This window comes from Pinus tabuliformis, chromosome 7 (genome assembly GCF_031772625.1).
Source record: "Pinus tabuliformis cultivar Carrire ecotype Pingquan chromosome 7, CPIR1, whole genome shotgun sequence".
Lineage (NCBI taxonomy): Eukaryota > Viridiplantae > Streptophyta > Pinopsida > Pinales > Pinaceae > Pinus > Pinus tabuliformis.
In genome coordinates, this window is record NC_142293.1 from 1,804,259,091 (window position 1) to 1,804,282,187 (window position 23,097).

The following is a 23,097-nucleotide window of genomic DNA, read 5'->3' on the forward strand; positions in this document are numbered from 1 at the left end:
CGATGGTAGCTTATCTCTGAGAAGAGATGTGTCAGCTACATGCCTCTGAACTGTTCCAAACTGTCTTTAGAATGAGGCTCAAAGGCCTATTTATTATTTAGAAACAATGGAAAACCCTTCACATTCCAAAACCTAACCCTAGAAGATGAAACACCAAATTGTGGGCCCCGTTTTGGGGTGAGTTGGACAGCCAACTTCCCGGGGTTGCAAATTGGTCGTATTATGTCCGTTTGATGCGCATGATAGCCCATTTGGAAAGATCTCTCTGAGGACTACGACGAAAAAGACGATTTTTATCAAAAAAGTCGCTGGCGGTAGATTTCCCAAAACACGTCGTTTAGGGCCTCAAAACGGCTATGGAAGTTCACGACCCGAAAAACTGCTAAAAATAGTAAGTTGTGCTACAACTAAGGAAACTGAAAATGCTGAGAGAAAAAATGGTGAGGGTCTAGGTGGACTTGGCAGGTGGCCACCAAGATCCACCTGGATCATTCCTCCCCCCTTAGGAAGCAATGGTCCCCATTGCATTGAGTTCCTCCATGAGATGAGGAAACTTTGCTGAACTTGGTCCCTGGTGAACCACTTGCCCTGGTGAAGGTGTTGGCCTACTTTGACAACTCGATACAGTTGGATATTCTATCAGCGAGTGTTCTTGACCTGTGTGTCCATGATCAGATCAGTTGCAGCTTGTTCCATGCAATCTGCATTTAATTCTGTGGGTGTCAGCTATTCTGCAATGTCGGATGTGTCTAGCAATGGTGGAAAGTATGGCCGAAGGCGGTCCACATTGAACACTAGGTGTAGGCCAAGGAATGGGGAAATGCTGAGCTCAAATGCATTGTCTCCCACAGCCTTAATAATGGTGTAAGGACCATATCGAAGTGGTCTCAATTTCCGATAGGCTCCCGTAAGGCGTTCCTTTTGCAAATGCAACCAGACTTTGTCGCCCACTTGAAACTTGTGTGGCACCCAATGTTGATCATGTCGCTGCTTGTACTTGGCATTTGATTTTTCCAGAATGTCATGGACCTACTGGCGAATATGTTGGATGTGCTCAATGAAGCTAGTTGCCTTATTTGTTTCGGACTGGACATGAGCTGAATCTATGTGAGTAGCTGCAAGTGGCATGGCCACATCAATGGGGCAGAGTGGCTGGAATCCCAGACCCACCTGAAAAGGGTTGTGGCTCGTCAAGCTATGAAGAGCTCGGTTGTAGCTGTGCTGAACATATGGGAGGCTCTCGTCCCATGTGCGTGGATGCTTTGAGTTGTACATGCACAGAATGTGTACAATCATCCGATTGACAACCTCTGTCTGGCCATCAGTTTGAGGATGGAAAGCTGTGGACTTAGTGAGTTTGGTGTCCAGCATTGACCAGAGACTGGACCAAAATGTACTGAGGAACCGACTGTCCTGATCTGAGATGATAGACTATGGGATCCCAAAGTGCACCCAAACTCGTTCAAAGAAGAGTTTAGCAGTGGCTTCTGCTGTGATATTCTTCTTGCAGGCCACCATAATGGCCATCTTTGAGAACCTGTCGACGACCACAAAAACACAATCATTTCCATGCTTAGTGGAAGGAAGGCCTGACATGTAATCCATGGAGATGGATTCCCAAGGTCGACTAGGGGTAGGCAGCAGGGTATAGAGGCCTTTCTTCTTGATGGTTGGTTTGGCAATGGCACAGGCAGTACATGATCTGATGTGTTTCCCGACATCTTGTCGAAGATTTGGCCAATAGAAATACTTTTGTAGTACTGCCACCATTTTCTCGACCCCGAAATGCCCAACAGCCCGACTGTAGTGTGCTTCCCAAATCATCTTGGCACGCTCACTTGAAGGAACACAAAGGTGACCCAGGTGGCATAACAGGGCATCTTGGAGATGAAAATCTGGAACATGCCGACCCCCCAAGAGTGTCTGGTATGTGTGGCCAAATTCTGGGTCGCTTTTGTAGAGAAGTGGCCAATCAGAAGTCTCGTGCCCACAAGAGTTGAGCACGGTGGTTAATGCCATGATTGGTGGTCGACTGAGGCAATCTGCAACATTATTGGTGCTGCCCTTCTTATACTTGATATTCAAATGGAACTGTTGCAGATATGTAGACCACTTCTGATGGCGATCATTCTGCAATTTCCCTTGGGTCTGTATGAACTGCAGGGGTCGGTGGTCTATGTGGATGACCGTTTCCTTCCCCAAAATGTAATGCTTCCATTGTCGGCAGGCCTGCACAATGGAATACATCTCTTTATCATAAGTGGGATACTTCTGGACTGTGTCTGAAAGTGTTTCACTGTGATATGCCACTGGATGCCCGTGTTGAGTAAGGACTGCCCCAATAGCATAGTCAGAGGCATCTGTCTCGACCTCAAATGGTTGTTGTAAATCTGGTAATGCGAGCACCGGTGCCGTGCATAGGCAATCTTTCAACTCTCTGAATGCCTTCTATTGAGATGCAGACCAGAAGAATTTCGCTTTCGCTCCTCCCTTGGTGACTTGACTCAAGGGCCAAGTGATATGAGAAAACCCCAACACGAACCTACGGTAGAAGTTGGCAAGACCTAGAAAGCTGCGGAGCTCCATCAGAGTGGTTGGAGATGGGCAATCCCAAATGACTTGGATCTTGGACGGATCTACATGCACCCCCTGTTCATCAATAATGTATCCCAGAGACTGAACCTGGGTCATGCCAAAAGTGCATTTCTCCAAATTGGCACATAGCTTGTGTTGCCGCAGTGTTTGAAGAACCTATCGGATGTGGTGGAGGTGCTCTTCCCAACTTTGGCTGAAGATCAGAATGTCATCCAAGTATACCACTACAAATGAGTTGGTGAATGGCCGCAAGATGTCATCCATTAGCCTCATGAAGGTTGCAGGAGCATTCGTCAATCCGAAAGGCATAACCAACCATTCGAAGGGGCCCTCCTTGGCTTTGAAGGCAGTCTTCCACACATCAGAGGGTTCGATTGGTACCTGGTGATATCCTGACTTCAGATCGATCTTGCTGAAATATTTTTCCCCCTTTAGTTGGTCCAAGAGGTCATCAATCCGTGGGATTGGGTACCTATTACAGACAATGATCTTGTTCAACACCCGATAGTCAATACAGAGTCTCCCAGTCCCATCCTTCTTCTGTACCAACACGATCGGGCTCTCACAAGGTGATGAACTCGGACGGATGTGACCTTTCTGCAACAGCTCCTGAATCTGCCTCTTGATTTCATCGTTCTCCAAAACGGAGCGCCAATAAATTGGTCCATTGGGTAGCGACGCACCTAGGGTCAGATCGATGGAGTGCTTGACTTGACAGTGCAAAGGAACCCCTGCGGGGGAGGTGAAGATGTCCTCGTACTCCTTCACGACCTTATCCATCTGTAGTTGTCGTGCGGAGGGGTCTTGTCTGGAGGCCATGGCTACAGTCTTATTCTTTCCTTGTGGGCATATCATCAGGAAAACAAATTTCCCAATCTTGGAAATGAGCTTACTGCATTGTTTTGCAGTAATCAAAGAGATGGCGGTAGGCGGTACTACCTCTGGTATCCTGTACAACTTATTTCCCAATGTAACAATAATAGTACGGGGCCTTGATTCATACACAACATGTCGCTTCCACAAGTATGGTTGTCCTAATAATACATCACAAACTTCAAGAGGAGCAATGTCACACAATACCTCATCCGTGAAGGGCTTGATGTTGTACGGAAGGCGACACTGCTGGCTCACGCGAAGATCTCGTCCTTGGTGAAGCCACCCGATGGTGTATGGTTGTGGATGTGCTGTGGTCAGCAAGCCCAACTGCTTCACGACCTCTGCCAAAATGAGGTTCTTTTGGCTCCCGCTATCGACAATGAACTGTAGTGGGGAGCCCTTTACCCACATCTGGGAGTGGAAGAGACACTCCTCCTCTTCTAGATCTTCGGGTTCATTTTTCTGGATCTTTGTGGTAGCAACAGTGGTGTTGGGATCCGCGTCAATGATCTGCTTCCCTTTTTCATCCCCCTTGTCAGGTTCTGACTCAGAGTCGGAACATGCATCTGATTCTGGAACCTTTAGTTCAGCCAACAGTGACTGCTTGGCTCGACACTCACTGGTGTTCTGAGTGGAGCTCTTATGGAACTCACACCATTTTCTCGTGTCCTTTTTCGTCTTCGCGGCGCTATTCTTCGCCTGCAGCTTTGGCGGGTTGTCTTGGGCTGCCCCGCCTTGGCTTTGTCCTTTGTTCTGTGTTTTAGGGGCACCTTTCCCTTGCTTCAGATTCGCATATCCAAAGTCTCGCTTCTTTCGTTTAAACTTCTGCTCGACCTTGACGGCATATTGATACGTTGTGCCGAGCGAGGAGATGTTTAGGAATTTTATTTCCTCTTGGATGTACTTGTGCAGGCAGCCGCAGTATTTGAGTATCAAATGTTGCTCCATATCCTTGATACCCGGCTTTGTGCGAAGGGTATGGAAAAGATTGGTGAACTCCGGCATAGCTTGGTCCCTTCCCTGCCGCAACGTGGTCCATTTTATGTATTCATCCTCATAGCTTCCGACAGGGTAGTACTGCTCCTTGATGGCATCCCGGAATGAATTCCAGGTGGGTGCAGCTGAAAATAGTGAGCCAGTATTTTCATCCTTCTGCTCGCAGTAGGTTTCCCACTAGTCCTTGACGTGGGGGGTTGCTTTGAGAAGAGCGAAAACAATCTTTTTCCGACTTGAAAATTCATGAACAAAAAAATAACCCTCCAGCAGATTTAACCATTTATCTACAACATCTGCATCTATCTGACCCTCAAATATGGGGATTTCAAAATTAACTTGTACCTTAAAGGGCGTGGCATTTCCAGAGTAGCTGCTGGAAGCCGATGTGTCGCTTCTGGGTAGCCGCTGAAGGATTTGGGCAAAACTGTCCATCATCGCGTTCCGTTGTCGCTCGAGGGCTTCTTCGAGCAAGATTTTGATAGGATCTCCTGCCCCCTCATCTTTCTTCTCATCCGCCATAGGAGGCCGTCGGGATCTGCGAGGCTGGTCTCGCAAAGGTTCGACCAGTTCAAGCCCTAACTCCTTATATCCTGACCTCGTTGGGGACATGCAAAGAAAAACAGAGAAAAAGCAAACCGCTCTAATACCACTGATCCGGATTTAAATAGGAATGCAATAAGAGATAGAGATAACCATAAAGACAAATATGCAGCAGAAATAATACTTCATTTCATTAATGGAAAATACTGAAATATGCTTACAAATAGAAATAGAAATAACCCAGCTAGGGCGATGGTAGCTTATCTCTGAGAAGAGATGTGTTGGCTACATGCCTCTGAACTATATCAAACTGTTTTTACAATGAGGCTCGAAGGCCTATTTATTATTGAGAAACAATGGAAAACCCTTCACATTCCAAAACCTAACCCTAGAAGATGAAACGCCAAATTGTGGGCCCCGTTTTAGGGTGAGTTGGATAGCCAACTTCCCGGGGTCGCAAATTGGTCGTATTATCTCCGTTTGACGCGCATGATAGCCCGTTGGAAAGAACTCTCTGAGGACTACGACGGAAAAGATGATTTTTACCAAAAAAATCGTTGGCGGTAGATTTCCCAAAAAATGTCGTTTAGGGCCTCAAAACGACTCCGGAAGTTCAGGACCCCAAAAACTGCTAAAAATAGTAAGTTGTGCTACAACTAATGAAAGTGAAAATGCTGAGAGAAAAAAATGGTGGGGGTCCAGGTGAACTTGGCAGGTGGCCACCAAGATCCATCTGGATCAGTGTTGGAATTTAATTCCAACTGCAACATAAACAGCTGGACAGAAATCCGATTTGCTGTATATATTCGAGACTGTTGGATGCCTCAAAGTCGTGGTTGATATTTTGCACATTACTGTGCATTAAATTTTCAGAATTATATTCCCCTGCAACAGCTGACTTCATTTCTTCAAGAGGTATCACCGCTTGCTGCATTCAATGTGCAAATAAGCTTTAGAAAATATTTTTATTATTTTATTGTTTAAAGTCAAATATGTTTTTAACATATAAATGTAATGAACAACAGTTATTTTTTATGTTAGAAGAATATTAGAGAGTTTTAGAAATAGAAAAATACAGAGAAGAAGGCAGAACAGAGAAAACAGAGTCGCTGTGTTTTGGAGTAGCAATGCATTCTACATGCTGTTTCAGCAACTGTCTGTGTGTTTCAGCAACAGACTGTGTGGCTGAAACTGGTGTTTCAGCAATTGTCTACTAGATGCTGAAACACAAATCTGTGTTAAAAAACAGAGTTTGTAAAAACAAAGTATGGAGTTTTTAGTTATTCCAGAACTGTAGTTCTGAAGAATTTTGTAATTTTTATTGTCATTTTTATGGTTAATAAAACATAGCCTTTCTCCATATCTTCTTTGTCCAGATTTCTCTCATTTCTTTGTGTCGAGTTGAGGAACTTTGCTTCCTCTATTTTGTTCGAAATTATCAGAAATTTCCATCACCTTCATCTTAAATTGAACAATTATTTCTGTTAACCAAGATACCATGTCATGTTTTAGTTGCCTTACTTGAGACCATACAAAAGGCTTCAAATACAAATTTATTTCTATATTCTTCCCAAACAAATTTATTGATTTAATTTTAGCAGTTGCTTTTATTGAACTTCTTTTTCCTTCAATATGAGGTTGACTTATTATTATTGTCCTTATCTATATTAGGTAGTTTACCTCGACCCTTATTTGTTTGTTATGTTTTGATCACCACCCTTCTGGTTATCTTTTTAACTCAATTCAATTCTTCTTGTAAATATATTCTCACATTAGGAAGATTCTTACAAGTACAAATAACTTTGACATGAAGTTGGAAATCCAGTCAGTGCCATGATCTGCATCTGTTATCTTTTCCTCAACTGCATCAACTTGATCACTAATCTATGTGAGCATGACAAGGTAATCTGTGACTGAATCCGTAACATTTCTATTGTGGTTTTTTTCTCAAACAGATAAAGGAAACAATGATCTTTAAGTGTATCCATAACCTTCTGCTTGATTTTCATTCATTTCTTTTTATGAATTATGAATTCTTGCAGATCTCTATTCCAATGTACATCGAATCCTTTCCAATACTTCAGAATTTTTTCTCTTCCTGTAAAAAATGTAATCCTAATTTAGAAATTCGAGGGCACATAAAATCTATCCTCGTTTCAATTTCGAGGAATCTGAAAAATTAGCTTTTAAAAGAAATATTGAAATCCTCTTACTGTTGACCATTTTCTATAGTTATTGGAACGAAAAAGGCATTGGGTGTGCAAGAGATAGTGTTGTTGCCGATCTCAACTCAACTGCCTTGGGACTTCGAACTCTTCGACTACACGGATACCCGGTGTCTTCAGGTATACATAAAAATCTATTAATCCTTAAAGTTCTTTATGATAGCTCTGAACTTCCTTCTACTGGCAGACATTTATTGCTAATACATTATATGTTAAAATCAGATGTGTTAGAACACTTCAGAGAACAAAAAGGGCAGTTTGCATGTTCGGCCATTCAAACAGAGGGAGATATAAGAAGTGTTCTCAACTTATTTCGGGCTTCCCAAATTGCCTTTCCAGGAGAGAAAGTTATGGAAGAAGCAGAAATCTTCTCTACAATATATTTAAAAGAAGCCATACTAAAGCTTCCGGTCTGCGGTCTTTCACGAGAGGTGAGGGGGTCATACTATCATCATAACATGATATAGCCTAATTTACACATATGTTGTGATCTGTATTTTACAATTTAAATTTTGTTGTTGGCAGATATCGTACGTTCTGGAATATGGTTGGCATATAAATTTGCCAAGATTGGAAGCAAGGAACTACATCGACGTATTTGGACAGGACCCCATTTATTTGTAGGTCCATGATTTCATCGTGTAACAACATTTTTTATTCGCAAAGTTCCATGGATCCACTTATGTTGAGAGAAATCCAAAGCCTTATTAAATCTGGATGAAGATGGATATATGTTCTTTGATATATAAACAGATACAGTTAGGCCATTTGATGTTGTTTTGTCCATTAAGCCAAGGGACATTGTTGCTTTTCACAAAAAATCTGTGTTAACAATTTAGATTTCCTGTCAAATTTTCAATTAATGTTCGTTACATTTGTTTGTTTCCAGGACGCCAAATATGAAGACCCAAAAACTTCTAGAACTTGCAAAGTTGGAGTTCAATATGTTTCACTCTTTACAACAGCAAGAGCTAAAACTTCTCTCCAGGTGATGTGATGAATTATGTCATCGGATAATATCTGTTTAGCAGACAAACTAGGATTTGAGTGGTCTACTGTAAAATAACGTGAAATCTATGAACTTTGTGTGTAGATGGTGGAAAGATTCGGGTTTCTCTCAAATGACCTTCCCTCGGCATCGTCACGTGGAATATTACACTTTGGCATCTTGCATTGACAGTGAACCTCAACATTCTTCGTTCAGACTTGGATTTGCCAAAATAAGTCATCTTGGCACGGTTCTTGACGATATTTACGACACCTTTGGAACGATAGATGAGCTAGAACTCTTCACAGCGGCAGTTAAGAGGTTGTACTGGAGATGACCAATTCAAAGAATTTTAGAAGAATGTAAGCTTCATCACTCCATTAATCTTTAGGAACTAATTTACTTGACCAAAATTTGTGTTTATATGATCAGGTGGCATCCGTCTGCGACGGAGTGGCTTCCAGAATATATGAAAGGAGTATATATGGTGCTTTACGAAACCGTTAACGAAATGGCAGGAGAAGCAGAAAAGTCTCAAGGCCGAGACACGCTCAGCTATGCCCGAAAGGCTGTATGTACAATAATAAAGCATACATACACAACTATTTCTTTGTGAGAACGTAATGTGATTATTAGTTCATTTGCTTTGCTTGTGCTCTTGCCTGTGCAGTTGGAGGCTTATATTGATGCTTATATGAAAGAAGCGAAGTGGATTTTCAGTGGTTTTTTGCCAACATTTGAGGAGTACCTGGATAACGGGAAAGTTAGTTTCGGTTATCGCATTGGCACATTGCAACCCATTCTGACGTTGGGCATTCCCTTTCCTCATCACATCCTACAAGAAATAGACTTTCCTTCGAGGCTCAGTGATGTGGCATGTTCCATTCTCCGACTAAAAGGCGACATTCTCACTTACCAGGTATATCTTGTTAATGGAAGGAATTTTTCTTTGGATTGCATGATTGGTTAGTTTTTCTTTGCATTGCATGATTGGTTCTAATTTAGAGTTGGATAAACGATTTACTGGCATGGAAAGTGCAGGCTGAGAGGAGCCGTGGAGAAAAATCTTCGTGTATATCATGTTATATGGAAGACAATCCCGAGTCAACAGAGGAAGATGCGATCAATCATATCAACTCCACGGTCAACAAATTACTAAAGGAACTAAATTGGGAGTATCTGACACCTGATAGCAATGTTCCAATCACTTCCAAGAAACATGCATTTGACATTCTGAGAGCTTTCTACCATCTCTACAAATACCGAGATGGCTTCAGCGTTACCAACTATGAAATAAAGGATTTGGTCATGACAACTGTCATTGAGCCTGTGCCTTTATAACTACAAATTTAATCTACATGTTATGCATGGCAATAAAGCCTCATCAGATGCTTGAAGCTCAAGAATGTAGGGTCGGGGTCCTCATCAGATGATTGAAGCTAAGAATGTAGGGTAGGGGTAAACTTTTTAGTTATGTTGCCACTTTTGAAATATACATGTAATGATTTTAACATTATGGGATGGAGATAATGTAAAATATTAGGTTTTAAAAGGGACTCATGTTATTGTGAATAAAATCATTTGAGCCCTATTTTTGTGAGTTATATAATGATCAGAATAAAAAATTTAGAAAAGTAATTCATATCTCAATTCTAAAAAGGAGGATTTAGAAATTTTGAATATAAATGTATGAAGTTAAATGAAATTTGATTTCAGAGGGAATGATTTAACGGATTAATAATAGTGGGTTCAATGAATCAGAAATTAAGTGGAGACGAAAGCCCTTCTGTCCTTCCATGGATGGGATTCAATTCTTGAAATTAGTTCTCTTCAAATTCTATTTACAATAAATTGGTAACCATTGCTATGCTCAAAACAATAACTCTAAATTCATAAATAAACTCCTAAACATGTATTCTCTCAACTCTGCATATGGTTCAAAAATAAAATTGAAAACCTTACTCGCGACCATGCAAAACAACAATGTGATGTGAGAGCAATTCCAACATAGTTATCAGTCATCATGTGGGAAGCAATCAAGGATGTGGAGGCCTTTTTAATTGCTTTGATCGCTTGTCACATACCGTGGGATGAACATGCTGTCACTTGTTGCACTAGTTCACTTGAAAACATAGTTATCAGTCATCATGTGGGAAGCAATCAAGGATGTGGAGGCCTTTTTAATTGCTTTGATCCCTTGTCACATACCGTGGGATGAACATGCTGTCACTTGTTGCAGTAGTTCACTTGAAAACATCAGAACATGTAATAATTTGGATGGAATACCAAACATCCCTCACATCAAAGATTTTTAACATTAAATGTTAAAGTCTACATTCATCAATAATATATTAAAATTCTATAATTATTTAATTATTTTAATGTTATAATCAGATAATTAATTAAATTATTTAATTATTTTAATATTATATATTTGATAATTAATTAATGAGGTAGTCTAACTATTAATTATTTAACACAATGGACGTTGTCGTGGGTTGGAAATCTGATCCGCTACAACAAAGTCAGAAGGTACAGAGCCAAAATTAGACGTACACGGATGAAAACATTTGTAAAAAGTAAGACGTGCATTATTTGATAAAGAGATTTGTATAAACCAAAATGCACATTAAAGTGAAATCTACAATTTTTAGTTTTACATTATTTATTATTATTTGTGCATTGTTTAGCTCTTCACTATTTATTAAACTGAATGTACATTATTTATAAATCTAAATGAAATGTAGATAATTTATGATAAGAAATGCAGAAGACAGAAGTTTAGACAAACACTCGGGAGCTCACAGGTGCAGATCACCAGGAACTCCCACCAGCGAATGCATTTGTTTCACTTATTCATTAATCATCAGGAATTAAATAGATAAATAGGCAAAAACAGATTCCTAATTAATAGGAACTGAATGTCAAATAAAGAGAAAATCATAACTACGTAACCTATTCTCCATTAATTTCTAACATCCCCCCTTAATGGAGAAAGGGACATAAACAAGATTCAGATGCAAGAACCCACGCTAGATTTGCACCTTCAAGAGGAATGAACGGTTGTTTGAGATCCCAACTAATGAATGCAAGAAAACATAAATGGACGGAGAATATGGAGATAGTACAATTCAGAGCTTGATCGGCCTTTAATTGTGCTTGCAGTGGCGTTCATTACTTTGAAGAAGAAGAGAATGATCACACTGTACTAACCCGTCGCACTGCCTCATTCTGCAACTGAAATAAATATGACAGAGAAAATCTGTACTGGAGACCTAAACTGAGTATGAAGAGCAAGCATATGGAGACAATGTTGACTAAGTGGGCACGTTTAGTTGATGGCGTTGGAATGGATGATATTGAAGATATCGTGTACTGCTGTTGCAATTTCATCAGCGGACGTTAACTGGCACTCATCTTCAATCTTGACATTGAAAGAGTAGAGAACAGTCTGATCGATAGTGGTGATATTTAGGTGTAGAATCGTCATGTGAAGACTTTGAAGCGCCTCAATGGTTTTCATTAGCTGTCCTGTCCTCTTTTGTGATAGGATTTTAATACTAGCATGTGTTTCAATCATAGTCACTTCTATGTCTGCCACTGCAGACTTGTTCTCTGCAATCAATTCGTTGCCCGTATCGTTAAATGAAGTATTTTCCACACCATATCTCGAGTTCCACTGTGCGGAGTATGATGTATACTGTGGAGAGAGGAAGAAGCCATTGAAAGGAGTAGGAGAATTGGGACTACACCCAAATTCTTCGCATTCTCGTTTGCGTTTCTGTGCTTGAAGCGACTGCAAGAGCTGTTCTAGCTCCTTAACGAAATCGATGGCCCCTCCAATGATAGAAGCTTGATCTCCCTTAGCTGTGGCGGCGGCTCCGCTTTTTGGTGCTGAAGCAATACCTGGGCCTGCGGCGAAGGGGCTGGAGGCTGGAGTCTCAGAAGTATTCGATGAACACGGTGTTGGGGCTGAGTTTGGGGTTTTGGCAACTTCCGAGGGGGAAGAGACCGGTGGAGATGCTACGGGAGATTCAGTCGTTCCCTTGGGCGTTGCGGCAATGGCAACTTCCAAAGGGGCAGAGGCCGGCGGAGATGCTACTGGAGATTCGGTCGTTGCTCCCTTGGGGGTCGCGGCAATGGGAGCCTGTGCTAGTGAGGGAGCATTTGCCCCTGCTCGCTTGGGCGTCGCCGCAATGGGAGTCTCGGCCTGTTCTGGAGCCCTGTATCCCGCAGCTCTTGATGCAGCAGATGCAGGACTAATAAGCACAACAAGACCAAAGTCTGAGATACAAGCATTTCCACTCTTATCTAACAAAACATTGGAAGACTTGATATTCCCATGGGCCAGCTTGGGAGATTTACACGAGTGGTGAATGAAGGTCAAACCATGGACTGCACCCAACGCTATTTTCATTCTAGTTGTCCAGTTAAGCGGAGTTCTTCGAGGACCATGATGCCACAGATTTTCAGCAAACTTATTTGATGGCATCAAAGCTTGCTGAGGCGTACTTTTCACATCCAACTTGTAGAGTCCTCCTATGCGAATACCTGTAGCAATGGGCTTCATCTGATCCAACAAATCTTTAATAATGCAATAAGATTTAAAAAATTCTACCTTGAGGTCCTGATCTGTATTCTTGGACACAGAAATCAGGTTCTTCTTAATGCCAGGAACATACCACACATCAGATATATTCATGATCTTACCATTAGGCAGAGTAACAAGGACATCTCCATGTCCCTTGATCTCATACCCACTATTATCTCCAAGATAGACTTTTACTCCAGTGTTGGATTCTTTAAAATTTCTGAACCATTGCTTTTTACCTGACATATACGAGGAGGCTCCTGAATCCATGATCCAAATATCTGATTCATCCTCTTCAATAGCAGTATCACCCTCGGCCATAAATAGTCTAACATCCAGATTCTGATCTGGGTCTGTATCTGCATCTGCTTCTGCCAAATGACCTGCATGCCTTTTCTGATTGTACCTCTCTTGATTTGCCTTCTTCTTGTGACAAAATTTAGCAATATGGCCTATCTTACCACAATAAAAACATTCAGGAGCAGAGTCATTTCTATACGAGGTCATACCTTGTGGTGTCATTTCTGATGTGTTGCCCCTCCTCTGATCAGCCATCGCTCTCCCTTTTGGCTTGAACTTTGTTATCAATGCAAGATCTGGATCTTGAGGCTTGAGAGACAACCTCCTTTCCTCTTCATGTAGCAAAATTCCAGTAAGCTCTTCAAAACTTGGAGGCTTTTCCCTTGCATTCAATCCAGTTATAAACATCTGATAGTCATCTGTCATACCGTTCATTGTGATTGTCACCAGATCATCATTTGCCACGGTTTGACCGATATCAGATAGTTTATCTTTAACTTCCTTTATCCGAGATAAGAATGACGAAACAGACTCATTCTCCTCCATCTTGATTGAGAGGATCTTCTTCCTGAGAAACAAGGTTCGGCTGGTGTTCTTGATTTCATACATGTCTTTGAGAGTTGTCCAGATCTCATTCGCTGTCTTGCAATCCCGAATATGAGGGATGATGCAATCTTTAACTGAAAATTTTAGTAGGACCTTTGCCTTCAGCTCCCTTTTCTCCCATCCTTGAATTGTTGCATCCGTTCCACCATTTGCAACAGTTGGCTTACCTTCATCACCGATGACAATGCTGTAGGTATTCTGACCTTCAAGCAAAGTCTGAAGCTTAAATTTCCAATTTAAGTAATTGGAACCATCCAATTTGTTGCTTTCATTTAAATAATCTGCCATCTGAGAATTCATCTTGAAAACAAATCTTAAGGCAGAGGCGAAGGCCCACTTTGGCAATCAGCAACAACTCCTCTGGCTGGCCCGCAACAGCGAGTCCACTCTGTCACGCAGAAGAGTCTATCTTGATCTTGCTTCTTTCCTAACGGTTAAAGACGAATCTGAAAGGAAAGCACACCACCTCGATCCACACCACAACTTCAGATCTCAATGGCCACGGTGAGCAGGCACCCTCGCTCCAGCGGCAATGGATCAGGCTGCAGGCCTCTCAGGATCTTAGCCTCTAGGGAAGTCTTCGGTTCTCTTTCACTATTGTTTGAAACCACCGATCTACACAAGTGATGATTTGGTGCCCAGATCACGCCTTAAATCCAATGCGCTGCCCAGATTTAAATCCTCAAGAAGCCCTCAGTTGTGGGCTGCAACAATAGACTAAACCCCCGCTCCTATCACACGTTGCCCATCTCTTGCTAAACCAGGCCCACACTTCAACCAGGCGCAGGCCACAACCCTTCGCCTTCCAAAAAATTGTCGATCTCAGTCACGCTGGAATGGGGTTCGATCCCTCAGGCACTTATGCCAAACCACAAATTGCAATCGGGGTTTGACTCCTCAGGCACTAATCCTAGAGATCATTGACAGAGCAGCATGCACGCATCCTGGGCATAAGTTCCACGATCCACGCTGAGAAAAGCTGGTGTTAATCCACTGCTGAAACGATCCACACCGAATTTCTACAATTACAGTAATGTTTTCACTGTGGTGAACTTCAGTCATACCACACAATGACCGCTGACCACTTTTCTTCAGTGCACTGATCTAATACAGATTCAGATTCTCGGACACAGGCTTAACCAAATGATTAAGGTAGATCCGATCCAATCCAGATCCGGAGATGGCGCGACTGTTCTAATGGCGTAGCAGAATCAAAATAAAAAAACAGTCGGTTGTAAACGCCCTCGCACGGAGGGTGATTCCTTATCGCTCCACGCTGATACCTCAGAAAAATCTGTGCTTGATCCACGCTCTTTCCACCTTCAGATGCAATCTCACTGTGATCCCTATACGATCCGTCCTCCTGGTGATCCCAGTCTCCTTCACGACTAGGTTGAAGGCAACTCCACGCCGCCAATGCAGAAGATGCCAAACATATTATTTATATCTGCCACGTTGAAATAGTCTCAACTGTCAACCTCGAGTGCGCCGATGTCTCACTTCAGAAGAGGTCTCAAAAGAAAACGCCGATCTACAAAAGAAATGCTTCCGATCTCCTTGAAGGGTTGTTACGATCTCTTCACAAAAGAGGCAACCACACAACACACAGGCCTCTGACCTATTGCTCTGATACCATGATAAGAAATGCAGAAGACAGAAGTTTAGACAAACACACGGGAGCTCACAGGTGCAGATCACCAGGAGCTCCCACCAGCAAATGCATTCGCTTCACTTATTCATTAATCATCAGGAATTAAATAGATACATAGGCAAAAACAGATTCCTAATTAATAGGAACTGAATGTCAAATAAAGAGAAAATCATAACTACGTAACCTATTCTCCATTAATTTCTAACAATTTATATATATTAAATATTGAACTGAAATGAAATGTAAATTATAAAAGAAATGTAGATTATTGTGTGCATTGTAAATGAAATATATATTTATATTTATATATAAATGAAATGTACATCTATATATATATATATATATATATATATATATTAAAGTAAAATGAACATTATTTATATAAAAAATGAAATGTATTATTAAAGTGAAATGAAGTAAAATGTAATGTAAATTATAAAAGAAATGTAGGTCATTGTGTACATTGTAAATGAAATGTATATCTACATTTACATATAAATGAAATCTACAATATACATCTCTACATTGTTTATATATATAAAAGTAAAATGTACAAAATTTATATGAAGAAATGAAATGAAATATATTTATATATTCCCCAGATTTGTGTGACCAGAGGGTGATTTCAAAGATTAGTTCGATGCAAACTCATGTAATCTCTTAGGCACATGGTGGCTCCAACTCGACTTTTTTCTTGCATCATAACAGTTCACATCATCTGGTGACATCCTAAGCAACTTGAGGTCTGTTGTTTTCTTCTTTTGGTAAATGGCTCGCAAAATATCTTTTTTCTTTGGAAATTTCCAGTGTGATAACACCATTGCAACTCAACCTAAGAGTGTCAATTCAGAGATAGAGGATCTTTTTGCTCTCCCTCAACCTGAAACGATCATCTTTCATCAGTCTACTGTCTAGACACCTTGAGGCCTTGCCTTCCTATGGAACTCATACGGTTCCATCTTTTTTAAAAACAATATAAGCTCTGGTTGCCCCCACAAGGGGCGGAGTACTCTTGTCTTATCTATCTGGTTTCCTTCCTTTGAGGCAGAGACGAAACTCATGGCTATAAATACTACAAATTTAGCTTAGATAATATAATTTAACCATGCTTACTATATATATATAGTCTCCGCAGTCTAGGATCTCTGCGACCCATAAGTTGCAAGCCATAGCGTACCCTACCATCGTCTATAACAGAGAAGAGTTGAATGCTAATGATATATTCCGATGAAATGAAGCTTGTGAGGGCTCTTGCCATTGAGCTCCATTGACGCTCTCCATTTTCCCTATTGCCATAAACCCTAGAGAATAGCTTAACTCAACGATAAAAACAGCATAAACGAAACCTGGGTTTACGTAAACCTTATTTATTCTCCTCCCAAATCTCATTACCTTAATGGACTTGCAATGGAATCCTGCATAACCCCATCAAATTGATGGACTATGTTGAGGGCTCCATATACGATCTGGATATGTGCGTTAACCCCTCTTGAGAAACAAGAAATCGCACGTACAAAGATGGATTTGAGGTGGTGGAATAGCTAGAAAAGGTAGTGGAGCCAAAGAATTCTGGAGTCCCACGTTAAGGAAACATAGGAATATAGTAGTTGCTGGAATTACTTCTCCAGTGTGGGCGTGGAGAAGCAAGCCCTAACTTCTACAACTCTGATGAATCTTTATTTGCCAAGGATACAACCCTTGAGGAGGAAGAACACTCATTCCTATTCTGAGTTCTTTAGCGAATGACTGACAATCACACAGAACAGTAAAAATACTTTCAGTCCATCCCGTGAGTCTTGGACTCGTGGCGGATGAATGAAAGGGTTAGTTACGTAAAGCCTTTAACTATTTTCTGACAGAGGCCCCTCTCTCTGTTTTGTCGTGTTCAATGGCCATTTCACTTTTAGCGCTCGGAGATCACCAATCTCTGATATTCGGTGCAGATCCCTTACGCGCGGCGGGAGGCCAAGACCCCGGACTGAACAAAACCGGGTCGCTAACTCTGGTTAATTTTCGGTTGTCGGTGTTTTAAACTTTTCTTCGAAAATCAGGGAATCTAGGGTGATAATATTTTTTATTTTGTTGATCCAATCTGGTCTGTGGGCTATGGTTTATCCAGGGCATGTGCAGTCTGCGATCTAGTTTACCGATATCACGTGTACACATTCCTTATCTTTTTGTAATACATACCTGGTCATATATTTTCAAGCATGCATAATTCACCACAGCTACTAAAGATTACCAAAGGTAGACCTAGCGCAGTTACTCTACAGAGCCTTTATGAGTATATAGAGTCTTTAGAGAAATGTAGAGATGAAAGAGAAGTCAAGCTACAAACAGAGTTAGAAGCCATGCGGGATAATAAATTCACATCTCTTGAAGACAAGATCAAAAAACAAATAGAAAATAAAATAGAACTATTGGAGAATAAAATGGAGGCAATGGAGACTAGGTTGCAAGTTATAGAAAAACAAACCAAGATATGAACCAAACTTCCCAATAAGGAGATGATGATACTTTAGAGAGTCTTAGAATAACTGACATGATTAAAGAACTAGAAGAAAAAGTTAATAACCATCTCACCCTATATAATGTTGCAAGTAAATTAGATCTCAATCCAATTAAAGATGAAATGAAAAATTTGATAGAATTAGACCATGAGCATAACAAAAGGGCCTTGAACCTTAGAATCTTCGGTTTGAAAAAGGAGGTAGGCGAGGATACTTTATCCATAGCCTAGACAGAATTACATAATATATTACAAATTGAAACAACGTGTCTCACAGAAGCAAAAAGGTTGGGGAAATTAACTGAGAATAAAGGAAGGTTGATCCAAATAAAGGTGAGCTCTACTGACCATAAGTATGATATACTTAGTAAAACCTCAAGTCTAAAAGGAACGAGAATATTTATAAATGAAGATCTCATTCCAGAAGATCAAGTAGAATTAATAAAGGAGGTTCAAAAGGTAAAAGAAGCTAGGAAGGAAGGAAAATGGTCAATAATTAGAAATAGAAAAGCCATTATTCGAGATAGAATCCAAAAATATAGTAATAAATAGCAATTCAACATGCTTCAGATTCTTTCTTGGAATTGTCAGGGATTTCCATGGAACAAAGGCCCTAAGCTAAGTCAGATCTCGAATGATGTTAATATTATATTGCTTGTTGAAACTTGGGAGCACAAAGAATCTAAGGTCCCCAACATAGATGACTTTGCACTATGGTCTACCTGGAAAAATCGATCCTCTCGTAGAGGCATTGGGGGTATAGCTTGTGTTATGAAACCAGCTCAAGAAAAGATAGAAAAGATAGATCAACGCCTTAGAATTCAGCCTCTTCGAGGGGGCAACCTCCTTTACATTACATAAATGAACAATTCTTGGATGATACAAATGACAAAACCTCCTTTCTATATATAGGAGTCTAGGGAGTCACAATATAATCCAGCCGACCTAACAATAATAATATAAAGCCACAAAAATAACAATAGAGGGATTCTATGGGGCACAGAAATAACAATATGGGGGTAATAGGGGCACAACAATATAAATAAGGGGTATAACTACAATAGTAATGGGGTAATCACTAGTATTATAGGGACCCAACATGCCCCTCTCCTTCAAAAAAGTGTTGTCCTCAACGCTTGAGTAGTTCTGGATACTTCTGCATAAAATTCTCATCCTCCCATGTGGAATCTTCAGCGGATAAGTTCTTCCACTTGATAAGATACTCTGAAATTGATCGATTTCGTAGCTGTCGAGTTCTTGTTTCTGTGACTGCTTCCGGTTCCAATATAATTTTTCCTTCCTCGTCAAGTTCTGGCAATATTGTTTGAATTGGGAGCTTGTCACCTATAACCTTCTTTAAACATGAAACATGGAAAACTGGGTGCAATCGAGAAGCTGCAGGAAGCTCCAATTTGTATGCCATAGTACCAATCTTTTGCAACACCTTGTACGGACCATAATACTTTGGTGATAATTTATTATCCTTCTTAGCTTGCTTTAGGGACATTTGCTTATATGGTTGTAGCCGTAGGAATACCCAATCACCTACATCAAAACTTCTTTCACTGCGATGTTGATCTGCCTGTTGTTTCATTCTATTTTGTGCCAACACGAGGTTATCCTTTAAGAGTTGGAGGACTTGTTGTTGATGTTCGATGTGATGTTCCACTGCCTGAACCTTAGAATTTTCTCTTAAATATGATGTGATGGATGGTGGTTGATACCCATAAAGTGCCATAAATGGGGTCATTTTTGTTGCTGTATGGAAGGAAGTGTTATACCACCATTCAGCCAGAGGCAACCATTTGACCCATTGTGTCTGTTTATCAGATACAAAGCAACGAAGATATCCTTCCAAACATTTGTTTACTATCTCAGTTTGCCCATCAGATTGAGGATGATAAGATGAGCTATGAGCTAACTGAGTACCAAGACAAGAAAATAATTCTGTCCAAAAATTTCCAGTGAAAATGGGATCTCTGTCACTTACAATAATCTTTGGGTTTCCATGTAGCTTTTGAACTGTTTCCATAAATGCAGTAGAAACTGTACTGGCTTTAAATGGATGTGATAATGCACAAAAGTGTGCATACTTGGTAAGTCTGTCAACTACCACCATGATGACACTCTTTCCCTCAGACTTGGGTAAACCTGTGATAAAATCCATTGAAACCTCCTCCCAACGTTGGCTTGGAATGGATAAAGGTTGTAATAGACCCGGTGTCTTAATTGTTTCAACTTTATTTTGTTGGCAAACCAAACATTCCGCCACAAACTTTTGAATATCTGATTTAAGGCCATCCCAAAAAAATTCCTTCTTAACCCTGTGGTAAGTTTTTAAAAATCCTGAGTGCCCTCCTAAGGGAGAAGTGTGCAATTCCATAAGAATCTTTTGTTTTAGCTGGGAATTCTTACAGAGGTATAAGCGATCTTTGTACCATAACGAATCATTTTTCCAGCTAAATGTATCAGAAGTACTGGAATCTTGTTGTAGCTTTCGAATAAGTGCCCACACTTCTTCGTCATTCTTCCATTCCTCCCTTGCTTCGTTTATCCAATCTGGTTGGATAATAGAAATGGCACACAACAATGCTTCCACATCCTCATCCTTTCTTGAGAGTGCATCTGCCACCACATTTTGCTTCCCTTTTTTGTAGATGATTTCAAAGTCATAACCCAACATCTTTGTGACCCACTTTTGTTGCTCTTCAGAGGATAATCTTTGTTCTAAAAAGTATTTAAGGCTATCATGATCCGTTTTTACCTTGAAGTGTCTTCCCATTAGGTAGGGTCGCCATTTCTTAAGTGCATGGAGTATTGCCAACATTTCCTTCTCATAAATAGCTTTGCTTAAAAACTTTCCCTTGATTGGACGACTTTCAAAAGCAATGGGTCTTTCATCTTGCATTAGAACAGCACCAATTCCATTTCCTGAAGCATCACATTCCACAATAAAGGTTTTTGTGAAGTCCGGTGTAGCTAAGACCGGTGCTTGGCACATTGCCTCTTTAAGATGTTCAAAGGCCTTTGTTGCTTCCGGAGTCCATGAAAATGAATCTTTCTTCAATAATGTTGTTAGAGGTGCTGCTATTCTCCCATAATTCTTAACAAACTTGCGATAATACCCTGTCAACCCAAGAAATCCTCGCAGATGCTTTATGGATGTGGGGATTTTCCATTCCTTAATGGCTTTAATTTTGCTAGGGTCTACCTTAACTCCTTCATGAGATACAATATGACCCAAATATTCCACCTCCTGGACTCCAAAGAAACATTTGGATCTTTTTGCATATAATTGTTTCTCCTCCAATAGTTGTAGCACCCTGTCAACATGTTCAACATGATCCTTCCAAGACTTGCTGTAGATTAGTATATCATCAAAAAATACTAACACAAATTTTCTAAGGAATGGTTTGAAAATTGAATTCATCAAACCTTGAAATGTTGAAGGTGCATTGGTAAGGCCAAAAGGCATGACCAAAAATTCATAATGACCCTCATGAGTTCTAAATGCCGTTTTCGGAATGTCTTCAATCTTCATTCTGATTTGATGATATCCCGAACGAAGATCCAACTTGGTGAAGTAAATTGATCCATGCAATTCATCCAGTAATTCATCAATGACAGGAATGGGGAACTTATCTTTAATAGTGAGCTTGTTGAGCTCCCTATAATCCGGACACATGCGCCATGATCCATCCTTCTTGTGCACCAATACTACTGGAGCTGAGAAAGAACTTTGACTCGGTTGAATTATACCAGCCTCTAGCATTTCTGCAACCATACGTTCAATTTCACTTTTTTGGACATAGGGATATCTGTACGGCCTGATGTTTGGAGGAACACTTCCTGGAATCAGATGAATAGCATGATCATGATCACGCATAGGTGGGAGACCTTTGGGAGTCTCAAATACCTTGGAATGATTGTCCAGGACTTTTTGGAGATCTGGAGAAATAGATGATTCCAATGTGGAAACATCTAGCGAACATAATTGTGCAATTACACCTCTTTGCTCCTTTTTTAGAAGCTTTGTCATGCCATTAGAGCTGATTATCTTTCCTGGTTTCCCTGCAATACCCCTTAATTCAACTTCCTTTCCTTCCACAGAAAATTTCATGAAAAGTTCTTGAAAATTAAAAGCTATTGTACCCAAGGATTGTAGCCATTGGACTCCTAGTACAACATCAGCACCTCCCATTGGAATGGAAAGCATTGGGCTAGTCAATACATATTCTCCCATGGATAGCTTGATATTATGGCACTTTCCAGAACAATTTATTGTTCCTCCATTTGCAATCATCACTTGACACTCTGGTGCTGGATATAGGAAGCAATTCAATTCTTTTGCTACCCTACAATGAATAAAATTGTGGGTGCTTCCTGAATCAATCAACACTATTACCTTTTTCTTCTTGATTTGTCCTTCTATCTTGATGGTTTGAGGAGTGGTAATTCCCGCCAATGCATTACAAGATATGGTCGGATTTATTTGTTCTTCATCTAGGCTTTGTTCCTGGAATATATCCTCTTCTTTTGACCTTTCTTGCTCCTTTTCTTCTTCCTCTTCACAATCTATGTAGAATAATTTCTTCTCAGCACACTTATGACCTTTTGTGTATTTGCTATCACAATTGTAACAAAGCCCTTTTGCTCTTTTTTCTTCCAATTGTTGTGGTGTCAACCTTGTAGGTTGTGGAAGACTATGGGCAACAACACTTCCGTCTTTATAGTTGTGAGTGGTATGCTTCCTAGTTGCCATAATTTTGCTTTCCATTTTTCTTGCTAACCTGAATGCCTTCTCTAATGAATCAGGTTCCCAAAGGCGCACATCATGTTGGATATTATCCTTTAAAGACCCTATGAACACATCAATCCTATGCTCCTCTGGAATATCTTTTACCCTTATGTTCAATTTTTGGAACTCCTCAATGTGCTCCATTATTGAACCCTTTTGTTTGAGACTTATCAATTGGCTAAAAAAAGTGTTGCTTTTTGTATCCTCATAATGTGCTATCAATTCTTCCGTAAAAATTGCCCAAGTGATAAATTGTTTACGAGAACAAAGCCATTGATACCATACAAACTGATTTGGTTCCAAATATAAAGTTGCCATACGTACCTTTTGTGTGTTTTGCACATTATTGAGATCGAAGAATTGCTCCATCTGTAATATCCATGTGGCGGGATCCTTGCCATCAAACTTCCTCATATCGATTT

At 40.4% G+C, this 23,097-nt stretch overlaps 1 pseudogene across 1 annotated transcript in view; it reads left to right on the forward strand.

Moving 5' to 3' along the window:
• Nucleotides 1-9,791, forward strand: part of LOC149255564 ((R)-linalool synthase, chloroplastic-like) — a 31,534-nt pseudogene extending 21,743 nt beyond the window's left edge. Inside the window, exons 3-10 of the transcript XR_016266384.1 lie at nt 7,240-7,352; nt 7,455-7,663; nt 7,758-7,852; nt 8,122-8,220; nt 8,326-8,541; nt 8,653-8,791; nt 8,891-9,139; nt 9,262-9,791. The product of XR_016266384.1 is annotated as a (R)-linalool synthase, chloroplastic-like (transcript). The remainder of the gene's footprint in view (nt 1-7,239; nt 7,353-7,454; nt 7,664-7,757; nt 7,853-8,121; nt 8,221-8,325; nt 8,542-8,652; nt 8,792-8,890; nt 9,140-9,261) is intronic.
• The last annotated feature ends 13,306 nt before the right edge of the window (nt 9,792-23,097 follow it).